The following is a 24,084-nucleotide window of genomic DNA, read 5'->3' on the forward strand; positions in this document are numbered from 1 at the left end:
AAACAAGGGTCTGTGGATTTACTCTCAGGAATAGGAGAAAATTTTACTTCTTTAAAAGGACCCTTATAGTTCACACATTTTAAAAATTGAGCTACAGGGGCATTAATATCTGTTTCACAACCAGCAGACCCTCCATCACCAACACGCATCTGTGAACCCTAAAGCAGGGTAATTGGGCTCATTGGTAAGGACTTCAGGTATTACGTAAGAATTCTTCCTAAAATCAGACCAGTAGATGTCTGCTCAGTCCTGGGTTGAATAAACTACAGATAAAATGCCTGATACAGACATTGCCTGGTACAAAGCCTGGTACAGACTTTTCATGTTAATATCATATTTAGTTTTATTATTGTTACTTGGATTGCTTAGATCTCCTTATCCTCCTTCTCCCCTCCAAGGCAGACCTGACTATTTACAGACCTGTATGTTTCTCTCATGGGCTGAAAGAGGGCTTCCTCAGTCCCTGGCACACACCACTCTGCTTTCTGGCTCTACGAATTTAACTACTCTGTCACGGACTTTTGGAATGATGTTCTGACTCTAACGTAGATCAAGGTGAGTGAAGAAAACTGTATGTCCCCTTTATAAAAAACATTTTTTAAAATCTTCTATGGATGTGTGAGTTGCCAAACCATAGTTCTTGGGTACAGTTCATTGACGCATCTGAAATATTTGCCCACCATTGCCTTCTGAATTATTTTGTTGGGCCATCTGGAAGAACAGATCTGTGAGCAAGACTGCACCACCTCAAAATGACCAACAAAGGCAGGCAAAAGTGGAGCTGCTTTTGCTCAAGCTTGTGGATGAACTATTTGTAATTATTCTGCCCTAGAAGCCCTGGTTATGTCAAGTTGCAATTTGATATGGGTGGGTCAGAGATCCCAGTTGCCCTTTCTTGCTGCCTGAGTTTCTAAGGATTCCTCTTGGCCTATGCAAAGCTGAAAATTGATAAGAATGGCACTACCATGTTCTTTGTTTTGAAAGTGGGTGATTGGACAGAATGCTGTTTGCCAATGAACAGGCAGAGACAATCTGGGATAGCAGCAGGAATGGAATAAATGTCATTTTTGCTTATTCTTTGGCAATGATTATTGAAACTCACCGTCACCCCTCTCTTCCGTTCTATGCTAAATTAATGATTTGATCTTAAGACCAGATGACATAATCTCCCTTCATTGTCAGGATACACTAGATACAAATCAAGAGCTGAAAAGCTCATATAACAATGAATTCACCTGTGTTCCATTATCTCAAGCTGCTGACTACTTGACCTTGTCAGTAGTTGAGCTGGGTGGGGATTGGCTGAAGAATCAGATCTTTTTGGTTTACCTTTGAATTAGACTTTCTTGGGGCCCCAGAATGTACAGAGTTATGCAGTTGCTCCCTGCTTATCAGTCACTCCCCTACTGCTGCTTTTCTCAGGAAACCTCATGGTGGGGATAAGAAACAAGGGAAGAATTGTTGGGCCAAGTGATGTGTCTTTGCATTTGGGGCTATTCCAGAATCCAGTCCTTCTAGCCACATTGTGTTGTCCTGTAAAACTTGGCCAATTTTGGCTGGGCGCAGTGGCTCATGCCTGTAATCCCAGTACTTTGAAAGGCCGAGGCAGGTGGATCACTTGAGGTCAGGAGTTTAAGACCAGCCAGGCCAACATGGTGAAACCCCATCTCTACTAAAACTACAAAAATTAGCCAGGCATGGTGGTGGGCACCTGTAGTCCCAGCTACTCAGGAGGCTGAGGCAGGAGAATCACTTGAACCCGGGAGGCAGAGGTTGCAGTGAGCCAAGATCACGCCACTACACTTCAGCCTAGGTGACCAAGTGAGACTCCGTCTCAGAAAAAAAAAAAAAGAAAAGAAAAGAAAAAAAAACTTGGCCAATTTCTCCTTATACAGAAAAGTCTCTCCATCTGTACCCAGTTACTACCTGTATCCAGACCAGGTGCATGCCTAGGTATGGAAGCTGTCGTGGCTCCCTGCTTACCTATAAAAAGCTTATTTCTCTTAGAATTAAGTTCATCAAGGGCTTATTGCATCCATCTTACTCCTTTTTCCCTGTATCAACGCATATTTTTTATTTTGTTTGTTTTCATTGTTACCAAAGGAGTGATAGTCTTCAGCATGCTTCTACATCCTGACCAGAAGTCTCAGAGGAAGTAGATTGTTAGTAGAACATGTTGCTCTGGACTGGCGCATCACTCTGTGACCTAGATATCTGAGAGGCAGTCATTTGGGAAGACCATTACTCACAGCAGGGGGCTATTTTATGTGTGTACAGACTCAAAGTAATCACCTCAAGCTTTCTCCTGTCTGCTTTGCATCAATGCCGAAGTTACCTCTGTACCTTTCCATATTTTTCCTATATCTAGTCATTTTATGATAAAAGCAAGGTAAGTATGTAGGTTTAGCTAACTATAAGAGCCCACAAAAAAAAAGTCTGATCTATCAGAAGCAATTATTTATTGATGCGGTGGGAAATGTTGGAGAGTTTGAATGTCTGCTTCTCAGATACTGCACTCTGGTCCTGAAGCAGCTCTTATAGCATCTTACAGAAGCTTGCCAGGCCTCAGCCTCCTGGTTTCTAATGTGAGCACTTGCACTAAATGATCTCTAAATACCTTCCAGTTCTAATTTTAGATAAAGTAGCTCACGACTCTACGAAAGACCAGGTCGATAAAATTGATTTAAAGTAATACATGTCATTGTTCTTTAAGTCACCCCAGTTCTGATCTGGTTCAACCTATGGCTAGAATTGGTCTGGCCTGGTCATAGACTAGTGGCTTCTTCCTCTCTGGCCCTGTGGATACAGAGTAGGCAGTCTTTTAGTCCTATCAAAAAAAGTTCTTGCTACACCAGATGCAAATCAAGAGATATAAATTATTCTATTTTAGTTTGAACCTCTTTGTATCAGAAACATCAACTTAAATACTTTAGCATCCCTTTAAGACTTTAAAAATATTGCTATGGTTTGAATGTGTGTGTCCTCCCAAAATTTATATATTGTAACCTAACACCCAATGTGATAGTATTAAGAGGTGGGACCTTTAGTGGTCTCCACCCACTTGAACAAAATTAGTGTCCTTATAAAAGAGATTAAGGAAGCCTCTTGGCCCCTTCTGACATGCGAGGACACAGCAACAAGGTACCATCTAGGAAGCAGACAACAAGCCTTTACCCAACATCTAATCTACTGATGTCTTCATCTTAGACTTCCTAGTCTCCAGAGCTATGAGAAATACATTTCTGTTGTTTATAAATTATCCAATCTGAGGTATTTTGCTCTAGTAGCCTGAACAGACTAAGACAAATATCATTTATGCTCATATAAGCATAAATAATTCATTTAACATCATAGCATTAACACTATAGTACCCCCAAGATGATCCAAAACGTAGATAAATTTCTTGGTGATAGATTCATAAAAGACTCTTCAAGGAAGATGTGGAATAAGAGTTGCATCTTGAATATTTCAAGGATTTTGTCACTGTGGCCAACTGCTACGCTTTCTCACAGACTTTTCCTTCTCCTGTGAATCCTCAATTCTGCTGTGACTTGATGAAACTCTCAATAATCAAGTAACAGTAATGTTTTATTCATTATTTTATGAGCTTTATTTTCTTAAACTTAGGTTTGGAGGTATGTGTGAAGGTTTGTAACATAAATAAACACATGCCACAGGAGGTTTGTTATACATATTATTATATCATCCAGGTACTAAGCTCAGTACCCAATACTTACCTTTTCTGCTCCTTTCCCTCCTCCCACCTTTCCCTCTCAAGTAGACCACAGTGTCTGTTGTTCCTTTCTTTGTGTGCATAAGTTCTTATCATTTATCTCCCACTTATAAATGAGAACATGCAGTATTTGGTTTTCTGTTCCTGTATTAGTTTGCTAAAAATGAGAGTCTCCAGTTCCATCTATGCTCCCACAAAAGACATGATCTTGTTCTTTTTTATGGCTGTGTAGTATTCCAGGGTATATATATATACCACATTTTCTTTATCCAGTCTGTCACTGATGGGCATTTAGGTTGATTCCATATCTTTGCTATGGTGAACAGTGCTGCAGTGAACTTTAATGTGCCTGTGTCTTTATGGTAGAATGATTTATATTCCTCTGGGTATATACCCAGTAATGGGATTGCTGGGTCAAATAGCAGTTCTGCTTTTAGCTCTTTAGGAATTGACATACTGCTTTCCACAATGGTTGAACTAATTTACACTCCCACCAACAGTGTATAAGCATTCCCTTTTCTCTGCAACATCACCAGCAATAGTTATTTTTTGACTTCTTAATAATAGCCATTCTGACTGGTGTGAGATGGTATCTCATTGTGGTTTTGATTTACATTTCTCTAATGATCAGTGATATTGAGCTTTTTTTCATACGCTTGTTGGCTGCATGTACCTCTTCTTTTGAGAAGACGTCTGTTCGTGTCCTTTGCCCACTTTTTAATGGGGTTGTTTGTTTTTCTCTTATAGATGCTGGACACTAGATCTCTGTCAGCTACGTAGTTTGCAAAAATTTTCTCCCATTCTGTAGGTTGTCTGTTTACTCTGTTGATGGTTTATTTTGTTGTGCAGAAGCTCTTAAGTTAGATGGCATTTTTCAATGTTTGCTTTTGTTGCAATTGCTTTTGGTGTTTTTGTTGTGAAATATTTTCCCGTGCCTAGATCCAGGATGATATTGCCTAGGTTGTCTTCAAGGTTTCTATAGTTTTGGGTTTCACATTTAAGTCTTTAATCCATCTTGAGTTGATTTTTGTTTTGCCGTAAGGATGGGGTCCAGCTTCCATCTTCTGCATATGGCCAGCCAGTTAGCCTGCCACCATTTATTGAACGGGGAGTCTTTTCCCCATTGCTTGTTTTCATCAGCTTTGTCAAAGATCAGATGGTCATAGATGTGTGGCCTTATTTCTGGGCTCTTTGTTCTGTTCCATTGGTCTTTGTGCCTGTTTTTGTACCAGCGCCATGTTGTTTTGGTCCCTGTAGACTTGTAGTATAGTTTGAAGTCAGGTAACATGATTCTGCCAGCTTTGTTCTTTTTGTTTAGGATTGCCTTGGCTATTTGGGCTATTTTTTCATTCTATATAAATTTTAAAACAATGTTTTTTAGTTATGTGAAGAATTTCATTGGTAGTTTGACAGTAATAGCATTGAATCTGTAAATTGGTTTGGGCAATATAGCCATTTTAATGATATTGATACTTTCTATTCATGAGCATGGGGTGTTTTCCCATTTGTTTGTGTCTTCTCTGATTTCTTTGAGGAGTGTTTTTAAATTCTCATTGTAGAGATCTTTCACGTGGCTGGTTAGCTGTATTCCTAGGCATTTTATTTTGTTTTTGGCAATAGTGAGTGAGATTGCCTGTCTGATTTGGCTCTCAGTTTGGTTGTTGCTGGTATATAGGAATGCTAGTGATTTTTGTACATTGATTTTGTATCCTCAAATTTGCTGAAGTTATTTATCAGCTGGAGGAGCTATAGAGCTGAGACTATGGGGTTTTCTAAATATAGAATCATGCCATCTACAAAGAGAGATAGTATAACTTCCTCTCTTCCTATTTGGATACTCTTTATTTCTTTCTCTTACCTGATTGCTCTGGCTAGGACTTCAATACCATGTTGAATAGAAGTGGTGAAAGAGGTCATCCTTGTCTTGTGCCAGTTTTCAAGAGGAATGCTTTAGGCTTTTGTCCATTCAGTATAATGTTGGCTCTGGATTTGTCATAGATGGCTGTTATTACATTGAGGTATGTTTCTTCAATACCTAGTTTAGTGAGAGGTTTTTTTTTTTTTAACATGAAGGGATGTTGAATTTTATTAAAAGCCTTTCTGCATCTAATGAGATAATTATGCAGTTTTTTCTTTAGTTCTGTTTGTATGATGAATCATATTTATTGGTTTGCATATGTTGAATGAACCTTGCATCCTGGGGATGAAGCCTTTACTTGATCACGGTGGATTAGCTTTTTGATGTACTGCTGGATTTGGTTTGCAAGTATTTTGTTGAGTATTTTTGCATCAATGTTCATCAAGGATATTGGCCTGAATTTTCTTTTTTTGTTGTGACTTTGCCAGATTTTTGGTATCAAGATGATGCTGGCCTCACAGAATAAGTTGAGAAGTCCTTCCTCCTCAATTTTTTGGAATAGTTTCTGTAGGAATGGTACCAGATCTTCTTTGTACATCTGGTAGAATTCAGCTGTGAATCCATCAGGTCCTGGGCTTTTTTTGGTTGGTAGACTATTTATTACTGATTCAATTTCGGAGCTCATTATTGGTCTGCCAGGAAATCAATTCCTTCCTCGGTCAATCTTGGGAGGGTGTATGTGTCCAGGAATTTATCTCTCTCTTCTAGGTTTTCTGGTTTGTGTGTGTAGAGGTGTTCATAGTCATTTCTAACAGTTGTTTTTATTTCTGTGGAGTCAGTAGTAACATTCCTTTTGTCACTTCTAATTGTGTTTATTTGCATCTCTCTTTTCCTCCAAATTAGTCTAGCTAGTGGCCTATTTTATTAATTTTTTTTTAAAAACCAACTCCTGGATTCATTAATCTTTAGAATTTTTTTGTGTGATTTGATTTCCTTTAGTTCAGCTCTGATTTTGTTATTTCTTGTCTTCTGCTAACTTTGGGGTTGATTTGTTCTTGCTTCTCTAATTCTTTCAGTTGTGAAGTTAGGCCGATAATCTGAGATCTTTCTAACATTTTAATGTGGGCATTTAGTGCCATGAATTCCGCTCTTAACACTGCCTTAGCTGTGTCCCAGAGATTCTGGTATGTTGTATCTTTGTTTTTGTTATTTTCAAAGAACTTTTTTATTTCTGCCTCAATTTCATTATTTACCCAAAAGTCATTCAGGAGCCTGTTGTTTAATGCAATCATATGGTTTTGAGTGATTTTTGTTGTATTGACTTCTATCTTTTTGCTCTGTGGTCCAAGCAGGTGTTTGGTCCTATTTCCGTTCTTTTACATTTGCTGAGGATTGTTTTATGTCCAATTATGTGGTCAATTTTAGAGTATGTGTCATGTGGTGCTGAGAAGAATGTATATTCTGTTGTTTTGGGGTGGAGACTTCTGTAAAGGTCTATCAGATCCATTTGGTCCAATGCTGAGTTTAGGTCCTGAATATCTTTGTTGATTTTCTGCCTCAATGATCTGTCTAATACCAACAGTAGAGTGTGGAAGTCTTTCACTATTACTGTATGGGAGTCTATGTCTTTTTGTAGGACTCTAAGAACTTTCTTTATGAATCTGGGTGTTCCTGTGTTGGGTGCATATATATTTAGGAGAGCTAAGTCTTGTTGAACACTTTACCATTATTTAATGCCCTTCCTTGTCTTTTCTGATCTTTCTTGGTTTGAAATCATCTGAAAGTAGGATTACAACCCTTGCTCTCTTCTGTTTTCCATTTGCTTGGTAGATTTTTCTCCATCCCTTTGTTTTGAGCCTGTGAGTGCCATTACATGTAAGACAGGTCTCTTAAAGACAGCATACCATTGGAGCTTCCTTTTTTATCCAGCTTGCTACTCTGTGCCTTTTAAGTGGAGTATTCAGCCATTTACATTTAAGGTTAGTATTTATATGTGTGGATTTGATCCTGTCATTGTGCTGTTAGCGGGTTATCATGTTGGCTTGTTTGTGTGGTTGCTTTACAGTGACACTGGTCTGTGTGCTTAAGTGTATTTTTGTATTAGCTGGTAGCAGTCTTTCATTTCTAAATTTAGTGCTACTTTCAAGATCTCTTTTGTAAGGTATGTCTGCTGGTAATGAAGTCCCTCAACATTTGTTCGTTTGAAAAGGATCTTATTTTCTTCCACTTAGGAAGCTTAGTTTGGCTGGATATGAAATTCTTGGTTGAAGATATTTTTTCTTTAAGAATGTTCAATATAGGCCCCCAGTGTCTTTTGGCTTTTAGTGTTTTAGCTGAGAGGTCCACTGTTAGCCTGATGGGGATCCCTTTGTGGGTGACCCACCATTTCTCTCTAATTGCCTTTAACATTCTTTCTTTCATTTCAATCTTGGAAAATCTGATGGTTATGTGTCTTGGAGATGATCTTGTGTAGAATCTTTAAGGAGTTCTCTGTATTTCCTGAATTTGACTGTTGACCTCTCTAGCAAAGTTGTGAAAGTTTTCATGGATGGTACCCTGAAATATATTTTCCAGGTTGTTTGCTTTCTCCCCCTCCTTTTCAGGGATGACAATGATTCATAGATTTGGCATTATTTCAGAGAACCAGCCTTCAAGTTCTGAGATTCTTTCCTTAGCTTGTTTTATTCTACTGTTAATACTTGTGATTGCATTGTGAAATTCTTGTATTGTGCTATTCTGCTCTGTCAGACCCATTAGGATCTTTTTTTATACTGGCTACTTCGTCTTTCAGCTCCTGTATCACTTTATTGTGATCCTCATTTTCCTTGGACTGGTTTTTGCCATCATCCTGAATCTCAATGATCTTTGTCCCTATCCATATTCTGAATTCGATGACAGATTCCAGCCTGTTTAGCCTGGTTAAGAACTCTTGTTGGAGAACTGGTATGGTCATTTGGAGGACATATGACACTCTAGACATTTGAGTTACCAGAGTTCTTACATTGGTTCTTTCTCATCCTTGCATGTGGGTGTTCCTTTAACTGCTGTGTAGATTGAGTACAATCAATACACTTCTTTTCTGGATGTTTTCACTGGGATGTGGCTTTGTGTAGGGTCTTTATTTGAAGCTGACTTCTTGTCTCTGGTTTCAGAGGGGAGTTTGTTAATGAGGTATTTTTGTTGGTGAAGCTTTGGGATGTGATCCAACAGGTGACACTGAGGCGTATTGTTCAGTTGGTAGACACTTGCTTGGTTGTATGGCTCCCCCATGTTTCCTCACAGTTGCAGCCACGTTCCCTCTCAGTTCTCTGAAAGTGTGGGTTCCTTTCCCTCTTAAGTGCTGGCTATAGTTCATGATTTGGTACTCCTGGGCTGCCCATTGCAGCTCTAGGGCAATCTCCGTGTTTATGTTCCTCCCCCAGCTGAAAGGCAGCAAAGGAAGAGATCTTAGTAGTAGTTGTGGCCAAGGATCATTTGCTTGACTCCTGGGGGCTCCACACCAGAGAAATGCAGGTCAGCAATCGTTCAGTGCAGTCAGCCCAAGATGGAGGGTTTGTGCTGTGGGCCCAAGGCAAGCGTTTCCTATCTGGTGATGAGTTGTGTAAGGGTGTGGGACCTATGGGAGACAAACTGGTCTCCTGCCATTGGGTTGACTGCAGCTTGTTGGTGGTTTGAACAGGCACTTAGGGTCTTTCCTCCTTCATCAGTCTGAGGGTGGCCAGGAAACTTTCACTGAAGAGTCAGTGGCAGAGAGGCTTTCAGTTGCCTCTGGAGGTGCTATCAGGGGAGTTGTTGAGTTGGTACTGGCTCAATAGCTCTGGCAGGTGGGTGGCTGCAGGCCCAGACTTGGAGGACCAGCCAGTGAGGAAATATGGGAATGAGCACACACTTAACAGTCTAGCCACTTTTCTGTAAGACTGCTGTGGTGGGCTTGGGGACCACTCCAGTCCTTAGTCACCCTGGATTTTCCAGAACCTGGAGGTGTCACCAGTGAAGACTGAGAAATAGCAAAGATGGCAGCCTGTCCCTCCCTCTGGGAACCTTGTCCCAGGGAGGTATGGACCTGTTGCCAGCCCCAAGGCACCTGTAGGAAGTGGCTGGAGACCCTGGTTGGGAAGTCCCACCCAGTGACGCTGAACAGGATTGGGAACCCACTTAGAGCAGCATCTGGCTACGTTTTGGTAGAGCAGCTGAGCTTTACATTTTAAAATACACATGTGCATACCCTATATCATAGACTGTCTTTTAGTGATAGGATATTGCAACTGGCTACAGATCTGGCCCAAAATAACATTGCTCATGGAATTCAACCAAGTTAGCAAAGTCATGGCTCTGATTTGTGCTGGAGTGAGTGAATGACTGAGGTAAGCTTTCAACTGAAATTTGACTGCGGTTTAGTTCCTTGTAGAATGTGAGATTTTTAGAGATACTCTGAATAAAGGAAAGTCTTCCAAGGTCAAATATTTTTGGAAAGTGCTCCTCCACTCTTGAAGATTCACAATAGACGTTAGCATATACGTGAATGGCTCTTCAATAAAGAAAACCGCTTCTTTTTCTGTTTGTTCAGCCCAACAGGTCTTAACATAATTTCATTATATATATATTTTTTTCCTCATTTGGAAGCATTAGAATCTTCGGAGGTTAAATTAACCTGATAAACTCTGAGCAGGAAGTTGTGCATGGAAGTGAGACCAAATGTGTTTGGACAAGACTTTATTCCACATGTGAAGGTTCCTTCATTCAAACACAGGAGGAGACTCCATCTCTCTCTTCCTGGTGACATAGCTTAGAGTTATATTTTGTTCAGATGTAGAAATTGATAGAGCCAAAATAAACAAAACTCCAGATGTAAATAAAAAAGCTCTTGAGTCGACTCCTGTTCTGTTCCTAAAGAAAAATTCCTCACTTAATCACTTCTGCAAGTAGCTATTCCTACCTGAGTTTCCCAGGGGAATAGAAAACCATTTTGTTATCTGCTGTAGTCTAAAATCCCAGAGATATAATTTATGAGCTGTTCCAGAGGCCAAGAACAGAATTACTCCCAGCAGAAGATGCAATGTTTTAAGAGCAATGAAATCCATACTCTGAAGAAAAGGGGAAAAGCAGATTCTAAGAGTCTTAGGGCCTATTAACAAAATATATTAAGTGCTAGTGGACCTGAGGTGATGGCTAATGTTACAGTTAGTCTAAGTCTTCTATTGATGTTTCCGTGTTTGGACTAGTTGGGTTTTTTCCCATGTCACTTTCTTGTAGTTAACCTTGACTCTGTTGTTGACCTAACCTGAGCCTTGCATACTTTCTTCTAAGTCATGGAAAGGTTAAGAATTTATAAAGAGAAGACAAACAAGCCTCTAAGATTTGTTACTGAAATGGTTACTTTTCTGTTAGGAATTCTGAATCTCAAACAAAATGAGAAGCGTGGGCTTCTATATGTCAGGAAGTTTGTAGGTCTACAACACATGCAAGGCACAGAGGGAAAATCTGCAGAAATGGGACCAATTCTCAGTTTTTAGGGGGCCAGTCTGATTCTATCAATAGCACAAGTATTTCTGGACACATACTCTAAAATGAATTAAACATATAATGACAGGGTATTAAGTTGCTTAGATACAAGCAATTTCGAGAGGAATGGGAAAAGGGAGGCATGGAGAATGTATCCATAAACACAGCTCTAAAAAATACAAAAGATCTCTTTGGTTTCTAAGAGGTAATTATTTAATGGAAATATCCATGAGAACACAGCCCAAGGATTGTGGTAAAAATATAAAACTTACATTAATTATCATAAAGAATCTATTCAGTGTCATGAATGCAGAATGGCTATTTTTATGAACAAAGTCAAAAGCAATTTAATTTTCTCTCTTTGAAAACAGAGATTGGTATTTGAGTACCTGGTTTAGCCTGGGTCCTGAGCAAGCCGCTGAGAGAACTGAAGTGAAATTCATGGGTTCATTAGAGAGTGCTTATTTTAATAATAGGAATCCCCTTGCTTTGTTTGTACTAACTATTCTTAATATGTAAGAAGGCCAAAACATTACTGGATGATCAATTACCAAGCCTCAGAAACAAGTGAAATAGGTGAATTACACAGTCTAATTTTTTAGAAAGTGTTTCCTTTACAAAATTCTATAATTCTTTAATTCTATAATGAGAAATATGCCACCTTGGGTTAATGTGTTGATGTTTATTTAAAAGTAAACAGAATAACAATTACAGTATATTAAGCCTTTTCTGTCAATTGAAATATGACTTAATGTATTACTGCAGTAAACTGTTTCAGTTACTGAAACTCAGGGGGATGAATTTACCAGATCCTTTCCTAAAACCAGGTTTTGACAGGGAAGGGTGGAGTGATCTTGAGGACCATGAAAGGTGAGGAATTCCCAGAAATAGGAGGTGAGAACATCTAAGGCCATCTTTCCTGCTTCACAGTATTTTTCCATCCGTGCTTTTTATAAATATTTTTGTCCCCCCTTTATAAAAGTTGACTCTAAAAATTCTCTAAGATTGCAGAGCAATTGTACATTTTCAGAGCCATCATATTCTCAAATCTTCCCAAGTAGCAGCAGTATTTTCACCCAAGAAACTCTTTAGATCCCCTTAATATCATTCTGTGCCTGGGGTTTTCCTCATTTCTGGACACTGCCATTCATTCAACAAATTCAAGGATGATAAGACGCTGCTGTAGCCCTCCCACCTGGAGTGTGGAAGACAGTGGGCGAGACAAACTCAATAGCACTTCATTGCTATCTTTATAGGCCCAATATCTAGTTATCCCTGAAACTATGGTATGTGGCTCTTTGAATGTTCTATTTTGTCTTATTTTGCTTTGGGAGTGCATTCTTTCAAGTCTAATTAGACTATCTGTGGCTTAAAGAAAAACACAAAGCTTTTCCCAGGATATGTTGAGCTTTCATGTTCACCATCAAATTAGCAAAAAACAAACACACACAATTCTAAGGAATTTATTTTGAAATTTAATTGTATACACACTTGCATATAATTTCAACTTCACAGTGAGTTGTCCCATGGGCATTTTCTGCAGAAAAAATTTGGAAAGACCAAAAGAATGTTTGTGCTTACTGACTAGATCCAGTTCCCTCTGGGAGGACATTACAGCCCCCAATTCATGTGAGATGCTAGGTAGGCTGGGACTGGGGACACCCAGGAATCCTCTCGCTGAATTTCCTGGTTTGGAGCTCATTTGACAAATGTGGTTTCCATTTATGAAACTGCTTAGCAACCATCCTGGATTTCAAATTCTGCTAATGTCAAAAATCACAAAACTGAGAAAGAGGAGGAAACTTGAGACCTGCTTGATCGATGAAGAAACCAGGGCTCAAGTAATTGCGTAACCAAAACCATCCACTGAGCCCAGAGCTAACAAAACTTGCTCATGCAAACCAGCATCAACAAATCCCAGAGCCACATAATTTGCCACCCAGACTTCTGGTTAATGCCCAGCAAAGAGGCCTTGATTCCTGAAAGTTGCAGGCTGATAACTCCAATAAGACCAAGAAACCTTGTGTAAGTACCACTCACCAACTGATTGTAGTGCTGGAGCTCCCAGAAACCATGTAGATAAGGAAAGTCAACTGGCAAATAGCAAACTGCCTCAATGATATTTGAAAATTGATTTAGTGTTGTTATAATTCCCAAAGATCATCTGGTTAAGGGTAATCGCTACAGAGGGAACATAGGGTGTTTTAAAAATTATGTCACAAGCTATAATTATTTTAACTCTGTTTGTAAAATTAGGTTATGTCCCTGATTTTACATATCTTATTCTTCCTTTCTCCATGAGAACAAGATATCTTTAACTGTCCTTAGGACTGGAATGATTTTGGTGTAAACTAAATAGAAAGGTTAGAAGAAGAAGAATAAAGAGAAGGAAGAGAGAGGAGGAATGGGAGATGAGGAAGAGGAGGAAGCAGAAGGAAGGGGAAGGAGAAAGAGAAAAGGGAAGAAGGAGGAAGAAGAGGAGGAGGAAGAGAAGGAAAAGAGAAAGAGAAAGAAAAGAATAACAGCAACAACAACACCCAGGAGAAGAGCACTAAAGGATGGTAGAACCTCCCTGCAATACTAAAACACTGGCCTAGGGTAAGTGGAGTGATTTTTTTTTTTTTTAATACGTATGTTTCCATTTTTTCAGTCTTCACATCCTAATGCTGAGACATCAGATGGGTGAGGAATTCAACTGTGGGGTAGTTTCTCTGAAATTAGGGTAATGTATTATTTGTCAGGGGTCTGTGAGAGAAGTAAATAGCAATCTAGATGCTCTAATATTAATTAGAGATGAAGATGATACGGATGGATTTTGAATTTGATTTTTTGGGTCCTTTGGATAAAGACGCAAGAGAATCCCTCAGGCAATTGCTCCTTATGTTCCTCAAGGATTTTCTCACAGGGATTCTAAATCAAAGTTTATCTTAGCAAGGAGTCTCTAAAACCTTGGATAATTAAAAAACGTTCTGTAAGATAATGTTTCCCATAAGTTTCCAGCAGATAAATAAAAGGAATGCTCCAGAAGACAGCTCAGGTAGTATGGAGCCAGCGAAATTTGGCTGTCCAGTCTTTTTTCTCACTTAGACTCATTTCCTGGTTTCAGACAAAATTCTTTCCTCTCTCCACTTAACTAAAGAATCCTGGTCGGGCGCGGTGGCTCAAGCCTGTAATCCCAGCACTTTGGGAGGCCGAGGCGGGCGGATCACAAGGTCAGGAAATTGAGACCATCCTGGCTAACACGGTGAAACCCCGTCTCTGCTAAAAACACAAAACATTAGCAGGGCGAGGTGGGGGCTCCTGTAGTCCCAGCTACTCAGGAGGCTGAGGCAGGGGAATGGCCTGAACCCGGGAGGCGGAGCTTGCAGTGAGCCGAGATCGCGCCACTGTACTCCAGCCTGGGCGATGAGCAAGACTCCATCTCAAAAAAAAAAAAAAAAAAAAAAATTCCTATCTGAGGTTGCTTGATGCAAAGTTGATAGTATCTTTTCATTATTTTCTTAGTATCTTTTACTTTGTTTTTGCTTTTTCTTTTTCATTTATTTCATCTCTTAAAATTCTTGTTAATCTTGAAATTTTTAGCATTTTGATAGTTGGGGTTTTTTTTTTTCTTTTGTGGTGGTTTTTTGTACAAGCATCATGAGAAATGGCTAGAAATTGAAAGGCTTATCCCTGTCATAGCCTGGTTTTAATCTTATTTACTCCATGTTTTCCCAGTATGAATGCTCTGTTAAAAGAGTATTTACAAGCAAGACAGCACAGTGGCCCACCCAGGAGTGACACAAAGCCAGGGAACCTCCCCCACCTAGGGAAGCGGTGAGTGAATGTGCGACCCCGGGAAACCACGCTTCTGCCACAGATCTTTGCAGTTCTTGGGTCAGGAGATCTCCCTGTGAACCCAACAGGCCCTTCAGTTTTGAGTCGGAGGGACAGAGCTAGGTGGAGTTTCGGCAGAGCTCAGGCGTGCGTGGAGACCCTGAAGTCTTAGATAATTGGGCTTTCCAGCAAAAGTAGCTGCAGCTCCTGCAAAGTGGAAGGTTAGACCCCCACACATATTTCTAGGAAAGAGCCTGAATTCCGGGAGCTGAGCAGCAACAGCCCGCAGATCCTACTTCCACACAAGGTAAGACCAAGGTAAGACCCATTGGCTTGGAATTCCAGCCAACTACCAATAGCGGCATTGCAGCCCCCTAAAAAGAAACTCTGCAGGGGGGTGACATCTTGGCTGTTCCAATGCCTTAGTCATTCCAGCTTTCAGGTTTTGGAGAGTCTGAGCCAATCCAGGGTGGAAGGGATTCCCCAGCACAGCACAGCTGCTCTACCAAAACGTGGCCTGGCTGCTGATTTAAGCAGGTGCCAGATCCCGTTCCTCCTCACTGGGTGGGACCTTCCAACTGGGGCCTCCAGTCACCCCCGCTCAAGCTCTCCAGCGGACAGAGATCTAAATTCCCCAAACATGGTACGCCCAGAGGGAGTGGGGCGGGGCCGGGGGGATGGGGTGCTATCGCTGCTGTTTGGGTGACTTAGCCATTCCAGCCTTTGGGTTTCATAGTATCTGAGGCGACCAGAGGCTGATTCTTTTTAAATTTATCATCTCTACTGATTTCCTATTTTAAATTTCATCTTCAATTTTATGATTTATTTTCTTCTGCTTATTTTGGATTAATTTGCTCTCCTTTTTCTAGTTTCCTAAGGTGGAAGCTTAGATGATTGATTTTAGAACTTTCTTCTTTTCTAATATATGCATTCAAGACTGTAAATTTCCTTCTAAGCACTGCTTTTACTGCATCCTACAAATTTTGATGACTTGCATTTTTATTCTCATTTAGTTCAAACATATTTTAAACTTTGTCTTGAGATTTCTTTGACTGATGTGTTACTTAGAAGTGTGTTCTTCACATATTTTGAGATTTTCTGGCTTTCTGTTACTAATATGTAGTTTTAATTCCACTGAGGCCTGAAAGCAACCATTGTATGATTTGTATTATTTTAAGTTTCTTAAGGTTTGTTTGATGGCCCAGAGTGTGGTCAGTCTTGGTGAGTGTTCCATGTGAGCTTCAGAATAATGTGTATTCTACTATTATGAAGCAGTCTATAGATGTCAACTATATGCAATTGATAGATGGTGTTGTTGAATTCAGCTATATGTCCTCAATGATTATCTGCCTGCTGGATCTGGTCATATCTGATAGAGTGATGTTAAAGTCTCCAACTATAATAGTGGATTCATTTATTACTCTTGGCATTTCTATTAGTGTTTTCCTCATATATTTTGAGGCTGTGTTGTTAGATGCATATACATAAAGGATTGTTATCTTGAAGAATTATCTCTTTGTCATTACATAATGTCCCTCTTTATCTCTGATAAGTTCCTTGATCTGAAGTCTGCTGTATCTAAAATTAATACATAGTTACTCCTTCTTTCTTTTGGTTAGTATTTACATGGCAAATCTTTCTCCATCTCTTTACTTTTAATCCATAAACTTCTTTAATGGGTTTCTTATAGATAACATATAGTTAGATCTTTTTTAAAAATCTACTCTGATATCTTTATCTTTTAATTTGTGCATTCAGACCATTGATATTGGGGACTTTTTGTAATGGAGATTTTATTGGTTGTGCTGAGGATCAGTACACAGGCATTTCAATTTGTACACAACTCTTAACATACATACTGAACATCTAAAAAGTCATGTATTGTAATTCTTTTTTTAAGCAGTTATTCCAGTGACCTTACAGCTTAAAATTTAGAGGCAAATAGTCCTTAAGAAAATATCAAGTACCAGTATCTTCGATGTTGATAAGCTGTTACATAAGTCCCACTAATTCACAACTTAGTATCATATACACTAAGTACTCAAATTTTCAATTTGTCCCATTAACAAAGTTTTTACGAAAACAGGACTACCATAACCAAAGATGTTACCGAGGGCACACAATTCTGACAGGGAGAGTCATGATCAAGGAGTGATTTTCTTTAGGAAACAATCTATTAAGAAACAACAGGAGAACAGAAACAATTTAAAATGTTCAGGACAGGCAGCCAGAGAGAAAGGCCGGGTTACCCACAAAGGGAAGCCCATCAGACTAACAGCAGATCTCTCGGCAGAAACTCTCCAAGCCAGAAGAGAGTGGGGGCCAATATTCAACATTCTTAAAGAAAAGAATTTTAAACCCAGAATTTCATATCCAGCCAAACTAAGTTTCATAAGTGAAGGAGAAATAAAATCCTTTACAGATAAGCAAATGCTTAGAGATTTTGTCACCACTAGGCCTGCCTTACAAGAGACACTGAAGGAAGCACTAAACATGGAAAGGAGCAACCGGTACCAGCCATTGCAAAAACATGCCAAAATTTAAAGACCATCAAGGCTAGGAAGAAACTGCATCAACTAACGAGCAAAATAACCAGTTAATATCATAATGGCAGGATCAAGTTCACACATAACAATCTTAACCTTAAATGTAAATGGACTAAATGCTCCAATTAAAAGACACAGACTGGCAAACTGGATAAAGAGTCAAGACCCATCAGTCTGCTGTATTCAGGAGACCCATCTCACACGCAGAGACATACATAGGCTCAAAATAAAGGGATGGAGGAAGATTTACCAAGCAAATGGAGAACAAAAAAAAGCGGGGGTTGCAATACTAGTCTCTGATAAAACAGACTTTAAACCATCAAAGATCAAAAGAGACAAAGAAGGCCATTACATAATGGTAAAGGGATCAATTCAACAGGAAGAGCTAACTATCCTAAATATATATGCACCCAATACAGGAGCACCCAGATTCATAAAGCAAGTCCTTAGAGACTTACAAAGAGACTTAGACTCCCATACAATAATAATGGGAGACTTCAACACTCCACTGTCAACATTAGACAGATCAATGAGACAGAAAGTTAACAAGGATATCCAGGAATTGAACTCATCTCTGCAGCAAGCAGACCTAATAGACATCTATAGAACTCTCCACCCCAAATCAATAGAATATACATTCTTCTCAGCACCACATCGTACTTACTCCAAAATCGACCACGTAATTGGAAGTAAAGCACTCCTCAGCAAATGTACAAGAACAGAAATTATAACAAACTGTCTCTCAGACCACAGTGCAATCAAACTAGAACTCAGGACTAAGAAACTCAATCAAAACCGCTCAACTACATGGAAACTGAACAACCTGCTCCTGAATGACTACTGGGTACATAACGAAATGAAGGCAGAAATAAAGATGTTCTTTGAAACCAATGAGAACAAAGATACAACATACCAGAATCTCTGGGACACATTTAAAGCAGTGTGTAGAGGGAAATTTATAGCACTAAATGCCCACAAGAGAAAGCAGGAAAGATCTAAAATTGACAGTCTAACATCACAATTAAAAGAACTAGAGAAGCAAGAGCAAACACATTTGAAAGCTAGCAGAAGGCTAGAAATAACTAAGATCAGAGCAGAACTGAAGGAGATAGAGACACAAAAAAACTCTCCAAAAAATCAATGAATCCAGGAGTTGGTTTTTTGAAAAGATCAACAAAATTGACAGACCACTAGCAAGACTAATAAAGAAGAAAAGAGACAAGAATCAAATCAACGCAATTAAAAATGATAAAGGGGATATCACCACCAACCCCACAGAAATACAAACTACCATCAGAGAATACTATAAACACCTCTACGCAAATAAACTGGAAAATCTAGAAGAAATGGATAATTTCCTGGACACTTACACTCTTCCAAGACTAAACCAGGAAGAAGCTGAATCGCTGAATAGACCAATAGCAGGCTCTGAAATTGAGGCAATAATTAATAGCCTACCAACCAAAAAAAGTCCAGGACCAGATGGATTCACAGCTGAATTCTACCAGAGGTACAAGGAGGAGTTGGTACCATTCCTTCTGAAACTATTCCAATCAATAGAAAAAGAGGAAATCCTCCCTAACTCATTTTATGAGGCCAACATCATCCTGATACCAAAGCCTGGCAGAGACACAACAAAAAAAGAGAATTTTAGACCAATATCCCTGATGAACATCGATGCAAAAATCCTCAATAAAATACTGGCAAACCGGATTCAGCAACACATCAAAAAGCTTATCCACCATGATCAAGTGGGCTTCATCCCTGGGATGCAAGGCTGGTTCAACATTCGCAAATCAATAAACATAATCCAGCATATAAACAGAACCAAAGACAAAAACCACATGATTATCTCAATAGATGCAGAAAAGGCTTTTGACAAAATTCAACAGCCCTTCATGCTAAAAACGCTCAATAAATTCGGTATTGATGGAACGTACCTCAAAATAATAAGAGCTATTTATGACAAACCCACGGCCAATATCATACTGAATGGGCAAAAACTGGAAAAATTCCCTTTGAAAACTGGCACAAGACAGGGATGCCCTCTCTCACCACTCCTATTCAACATAGTGTTGGAAGTTCTGGCTAGGGCAATCAGGCAAGAGAAAGAAATCAAGGGTATTCAGTTAGGAAAAGAAGAAGTCAAACTGTCCCTGTTTGCAGATGACATGATTGTATATTTAGAAAACCCCATTGTCTCAGCCCAAAATCTCCTTAAGCTGATAAGCAACTTCAGCAAAGTCTCAGGATACAAAATTAATGTGCAAAAATCACAAGCATTCTTATACACCAGTAACAGACAAACAGAGAGCCAAATCAGGAATGAACTTCCATTCACAATTGCTTCAAAGAGAATAAAATACCTAGGAATCCAACTTACAAGGGATGTCAAGGACCTCTTCAAGGAGAACTACAAACCACTGCTCAGTGAAATAAAAGAGGACACAAACAAATGGAAGAACATACCATGCTCATGGATAGGAAGAATCAATATCGTGAAAATGGCCATACTGCCCAAGGTAATTTATAGATTCAATGCCATCCCCATCAAGCTACCAATGAGTTTCTTCACAGAATTGGAAAAAACTGCTTTAAAGTTCATATGGAACCAAAAAAGAGCCCGCATCTCCAAGACAATCCTAAGTCAAAAGAACAAAGCTGGAGGCATCACGCTACCTGACTTCAAACTATACTACAAGGCTACAGTAACCAAAACAGCATGGTACTGGTACCAAAACAGAGATATAGACCAATGGAACAGAACAGAGTCCTCAGAAATAATACCACACATCTACAGCCATCTGATCTTTGACAAACCTGAGAGAAACAAGAAATGGGGAAAGGATTCCCTATTTAATAAATGGTGCTGGGAAAATTGGCTAGCCATAAGTAGAAAGCTGAAACTGGATCCATTCCTTACTCCTTATACGAAAATTAATTCAAGATGGATTAGAGACTTAAATGTTAGACCTAATACCATAAAAATCCTAGAGGAAAACCTAGGTAGTACCATTCAGGACATAGGCATGGGCAAAGACTTCATGTCTAAAACACCAAAAGCAACGGCAGCAAAAGCCAAAATTGACAAATGGGATCTCATTAAACTAAAGAGCTTCTGCGCAGCAAAAGAAACTACCATCAGAGTGAACAGGCAACCTACAGAATGGGAGAAAATTTTTGCAATCTACTCATCTGACAAAGGGCTAATATCCAGAACCTACAAAGAACTCAAACAAATTTACAAGAAAAAAACAAACAACCCCATCAAAAAGTGGGCAAAGGATATGAACAGACATTTCTCAAAAGAAGACATTCATACAGCCAACAGACACATGAAAAAATGCTCATCATCACTGGCCATCAGAGAAATGCAAATCAAAACCACAATGAGATACCATCTCACACCAGTTAGAATGGCAATCATTAAAAAGTCAGGAAACAACAGGTGCTGGAGAGGATGTGGAGAAATAGGAACACTTTTACACTGTTGGTGGGATTGTAAACTAGTTCAACCATTATGGAAAACAGTATGGCAATTCCTCAAGGATCTAGAACTAGATGTACCATATGACCCAGCCATCCCATTACTGGGTATATACCCAAAGGATTATAAATTATGCTGCTATAAAGACACATGCACACGTCTGTTTATTGCAGCACTATTCACAATAGCAAAGACTTGGAATCAACCCAAATGTCCATCAGTGACAGACTGGATTAAGAAAATGTGGCACATATACACCATGGAATACTATGCAGCCATCAAAAAGGATGAGTCTGTGTCCTTTGTAGGGACATGGATGCAGCTGGAAACCATCATTCTTAGCAATCTATCACAAGAACAGAAAACCAAACACCGCATGTTCTCACTCATAGGTGGGAACTGAACAATGAGATCACTTGGACTCAGGAAGGGGAACATCTCACACAGGGGCCTGTCATGGGGAGGGGGGAGGGGGGAGGGATTGCACTGGGAGTTATACCTGATGTAAATGACGAGTTGATGGGTGCAGCACACCAACATGGCACAAGTATACATATGTAACAAACCTGCACGTTATGCACATGTACCCTACAACTTAAAGTATAATAATAATAAATAAATTTAAAAAAAAAAAGAAAGAAAAAAAAAAAAAAACAAGTCCTGGAAAAAAAATAAAATAAAATAAAATGTTCAGGACATTAAATCAGGGCTGTGACTCCACATTGCCACTTGGCATGCTTTGTATTACAGGATAAAAAAAATCTATGGCATGTTAAGGTGATATTCAAGACAATCAAAGCCTATGTAATTCAAAATCCTATACTATTTTCTGGTGGGATTCTCTCCTTCTTAAAAATGTCCCTACAGCTACTAAAAACTTGCATTTACAAAATAGTTAATAAAAATATTTCTCTGGATTGTACAAGAAGGGAGACAGGGACCACTAGTAAGACGTGGTATATTATGTTAATCAGACTGGGCTTCTTTCTCTACTGCTTCATCAGAGGCTGGATTCTCCTTGGTTTAGTTTCTCCATTTTCTGCAGGTAAATCGTCTTTAGTTTTTAGATTAGCCTGTTTTCTCTTTGCTCCCCTTTGCCCTTTTGTTTGCACTTTATTTTGTCCGAAGGTTTATCCTTCCCTCTGCCTTTTTTGGCCTTGTTTCCGCTTTTGCAAGAGCAAGTTTAGTTGACAACGCACCAGTCTCCGCTTGGGCTCTTCCTTCACCATCCCGTCAGTTGAGCTCACCTTCCTCTTGGGCATCTTGACATGGAAAACACGTGCCGGGTGCCTGTGGGCTGAGGGATGCCTAGAGCCTTCCTGATGCTGGGCTGCCTGGCTGGTGCCGCTCCTCCTGCCCTAGACCATTGATATTGAGAGTAATTACTGATAGAGCTGGATTAATATTTCCCACATTTATTACTGTTTTCTGTTTGTTGCTTTGTTCTTTTTTCCTATTCTTGTCTTATACTCTTTTTCTGCCTTTCCTGGTTTTAATTGAGCATCTTATGTGATTCCATTTTCCTGCCTTTCTCAACCATACTTCTTTCCTTTTTTTAGCGGTTGCCCTAGAATTTGCAATATACATTTATGACTAATCCAAGTCCACTTTCAAATATCACTACACCATTTCATGGGCAGTGTACTTTATAATAACAAAAGTACACTGTGGTGGCTCACGCCTGTAATCCCAGTATTTTGGGAGGCCGAGGCAAGCAGATCACGAGGTCAGGAGATCAAGACCATCCTGGCTAACACAGTGAAACCCTGTCTCTACTAAAAATACAAAAAATCAGCCAGGCGTGGTGGTGGGTGCGTGTAGTCCCAGGTACTCAGGAGGCTGAGGCAGGAGAATGGCGTGAACCCGGGAGGCAGAGGTTGCAGTGAGCCGAGATCGTGCCACTGCACTCCAGCCTGGGCAACAGAGCAAGACTCCATCTCAAAAAAAAAAACAAACAAACCATAATTCCTCTCTCCTATCCCTTGATACACATAATACATACATAAATACATTGTTGCTATTATTATTAATAAGAAAGATAAAAGTTTTTATTTTACCTTCACTTATTCCTTTTCTGATGCTCTTCCTTTATTTATATAGATCTAAGTTTCTGACTTATGTCATTTTTCTTCTCTCTGAATAATTTCTTTTTTTGACAATGTCTCATTCTGTTGCCCAGGCTGGAGTGCAGTGACACGAACACAGGTCACTGCAGCCTCGACCTCCCAGGCTCAAGTGATCCCCCGACCTCAGCCTCCTGAGTAGTACAGCCATGCACCACAATGCCCAGGCAATTTTTTATATTTTTTGTAGAGACAAGGTTTCACCATTTTGCCCAGGCTCATCTTGAACTCCTGAGCCCAAGCAATCCACCCACCTCGGCCCCCTAAAGTGCTGGAACTACAGGCGCGAGACACTGCACCTAGCCTTCTTTCAATATTTATTACAAGGCAATTCCACTGACAACAAATGCTCTCAATTTTTGTCTGACAAAGTCTTCTTTTCTCCTTCACTTTTTAAAAGTTAATGTCACAGTGTACAGAATTCTACATTGCTGGGTTTTTCTCTCAGCACTTTATATATTTCACTCCATTCTATTTTTGCTTGCAAAATTTCTGAAAAGTCAGATATAATTCTTGTATTTGTTCCTCTACCGTCACCAGTAAGACATTTTTTTCCAACGACTTCTTTCAAGATTTTTTTATCTTTTATTTTCTTCAGCTTGAATACAGTAAACATCTAGGTCTAGTTTATTTTGACATTTATCCTGCTTGATATTTTCTGAGCTTTCTGGATTTTTTTTTGGTGTTTGACATTAATTTGGATAAATTCTCAGTCATTATTGGTTCAAATATTTCTTCAATTCCTTTCTTCCTTCATTCTCCTTCTGGTATTTCCATTGCATGTATGTTATCCCTTTTGTAGTTGTCCCATAGTAATTGGATATTTTGTTCTGTGGTTTTGTTTTTTCATATCTTTTTCCTTTTGCTTTTCAGTTTGGACATTTAAATTGAGATAACCTTAAGCTCAGAGATTCTTTCCCCAGCCACTTATAGTCTACTAAAGAGCCCATCAAAGACGGTCTTCATTTCTGTCACAGTGTTTTTAATGTCCAGTATTGCTTTTTCATTCTTTTCTAGAA

The 24,084-nt window shown here is 39.4% G+C and overlaps 1 long non-coding RNA gene across 8 annotated transcripts in view; it reads right to left on the bottom strand.

Moving 5' to 3' along the window:
• Positions 1 to 24,084, bottom strand: part of LOC105499401 (uncharacterized) — a 113,346-nt gene that overhangs the window by 51,730 nt on the left and 37,532 nt on the right. For 2 of the 8 annotated variants that reach the window (XR_011625009.1, XR_003013657.2), the window contains one exon: positions 21,631 to 22,300. The exons of the other annotated variants lie outside the window; for them this stretch is intronic. This is a non-coding gene — a long non-coding RNA (uncharacterized lncRNA). Of the gene's footprint in view, positions 1 to 21,630; positions 22,301 to 24,084 lie in introns of those variants that run through there. 8 annotated transcript variants of the gene reach the window in all.

This window comes from Macaca nemestrina, chromosome 6 (assembly GCF_043159975.1).
Source record: "Macaca nemestrina isolate mMacNem1 chromosome 6, mMacNem.hap1, whole genome shotgun sequence".
NCBI lineage: Eukaryota > Metazoa > Chordata > Mammalia > Primates > Cercopithecidae > Macaca > Macaca nemestrina.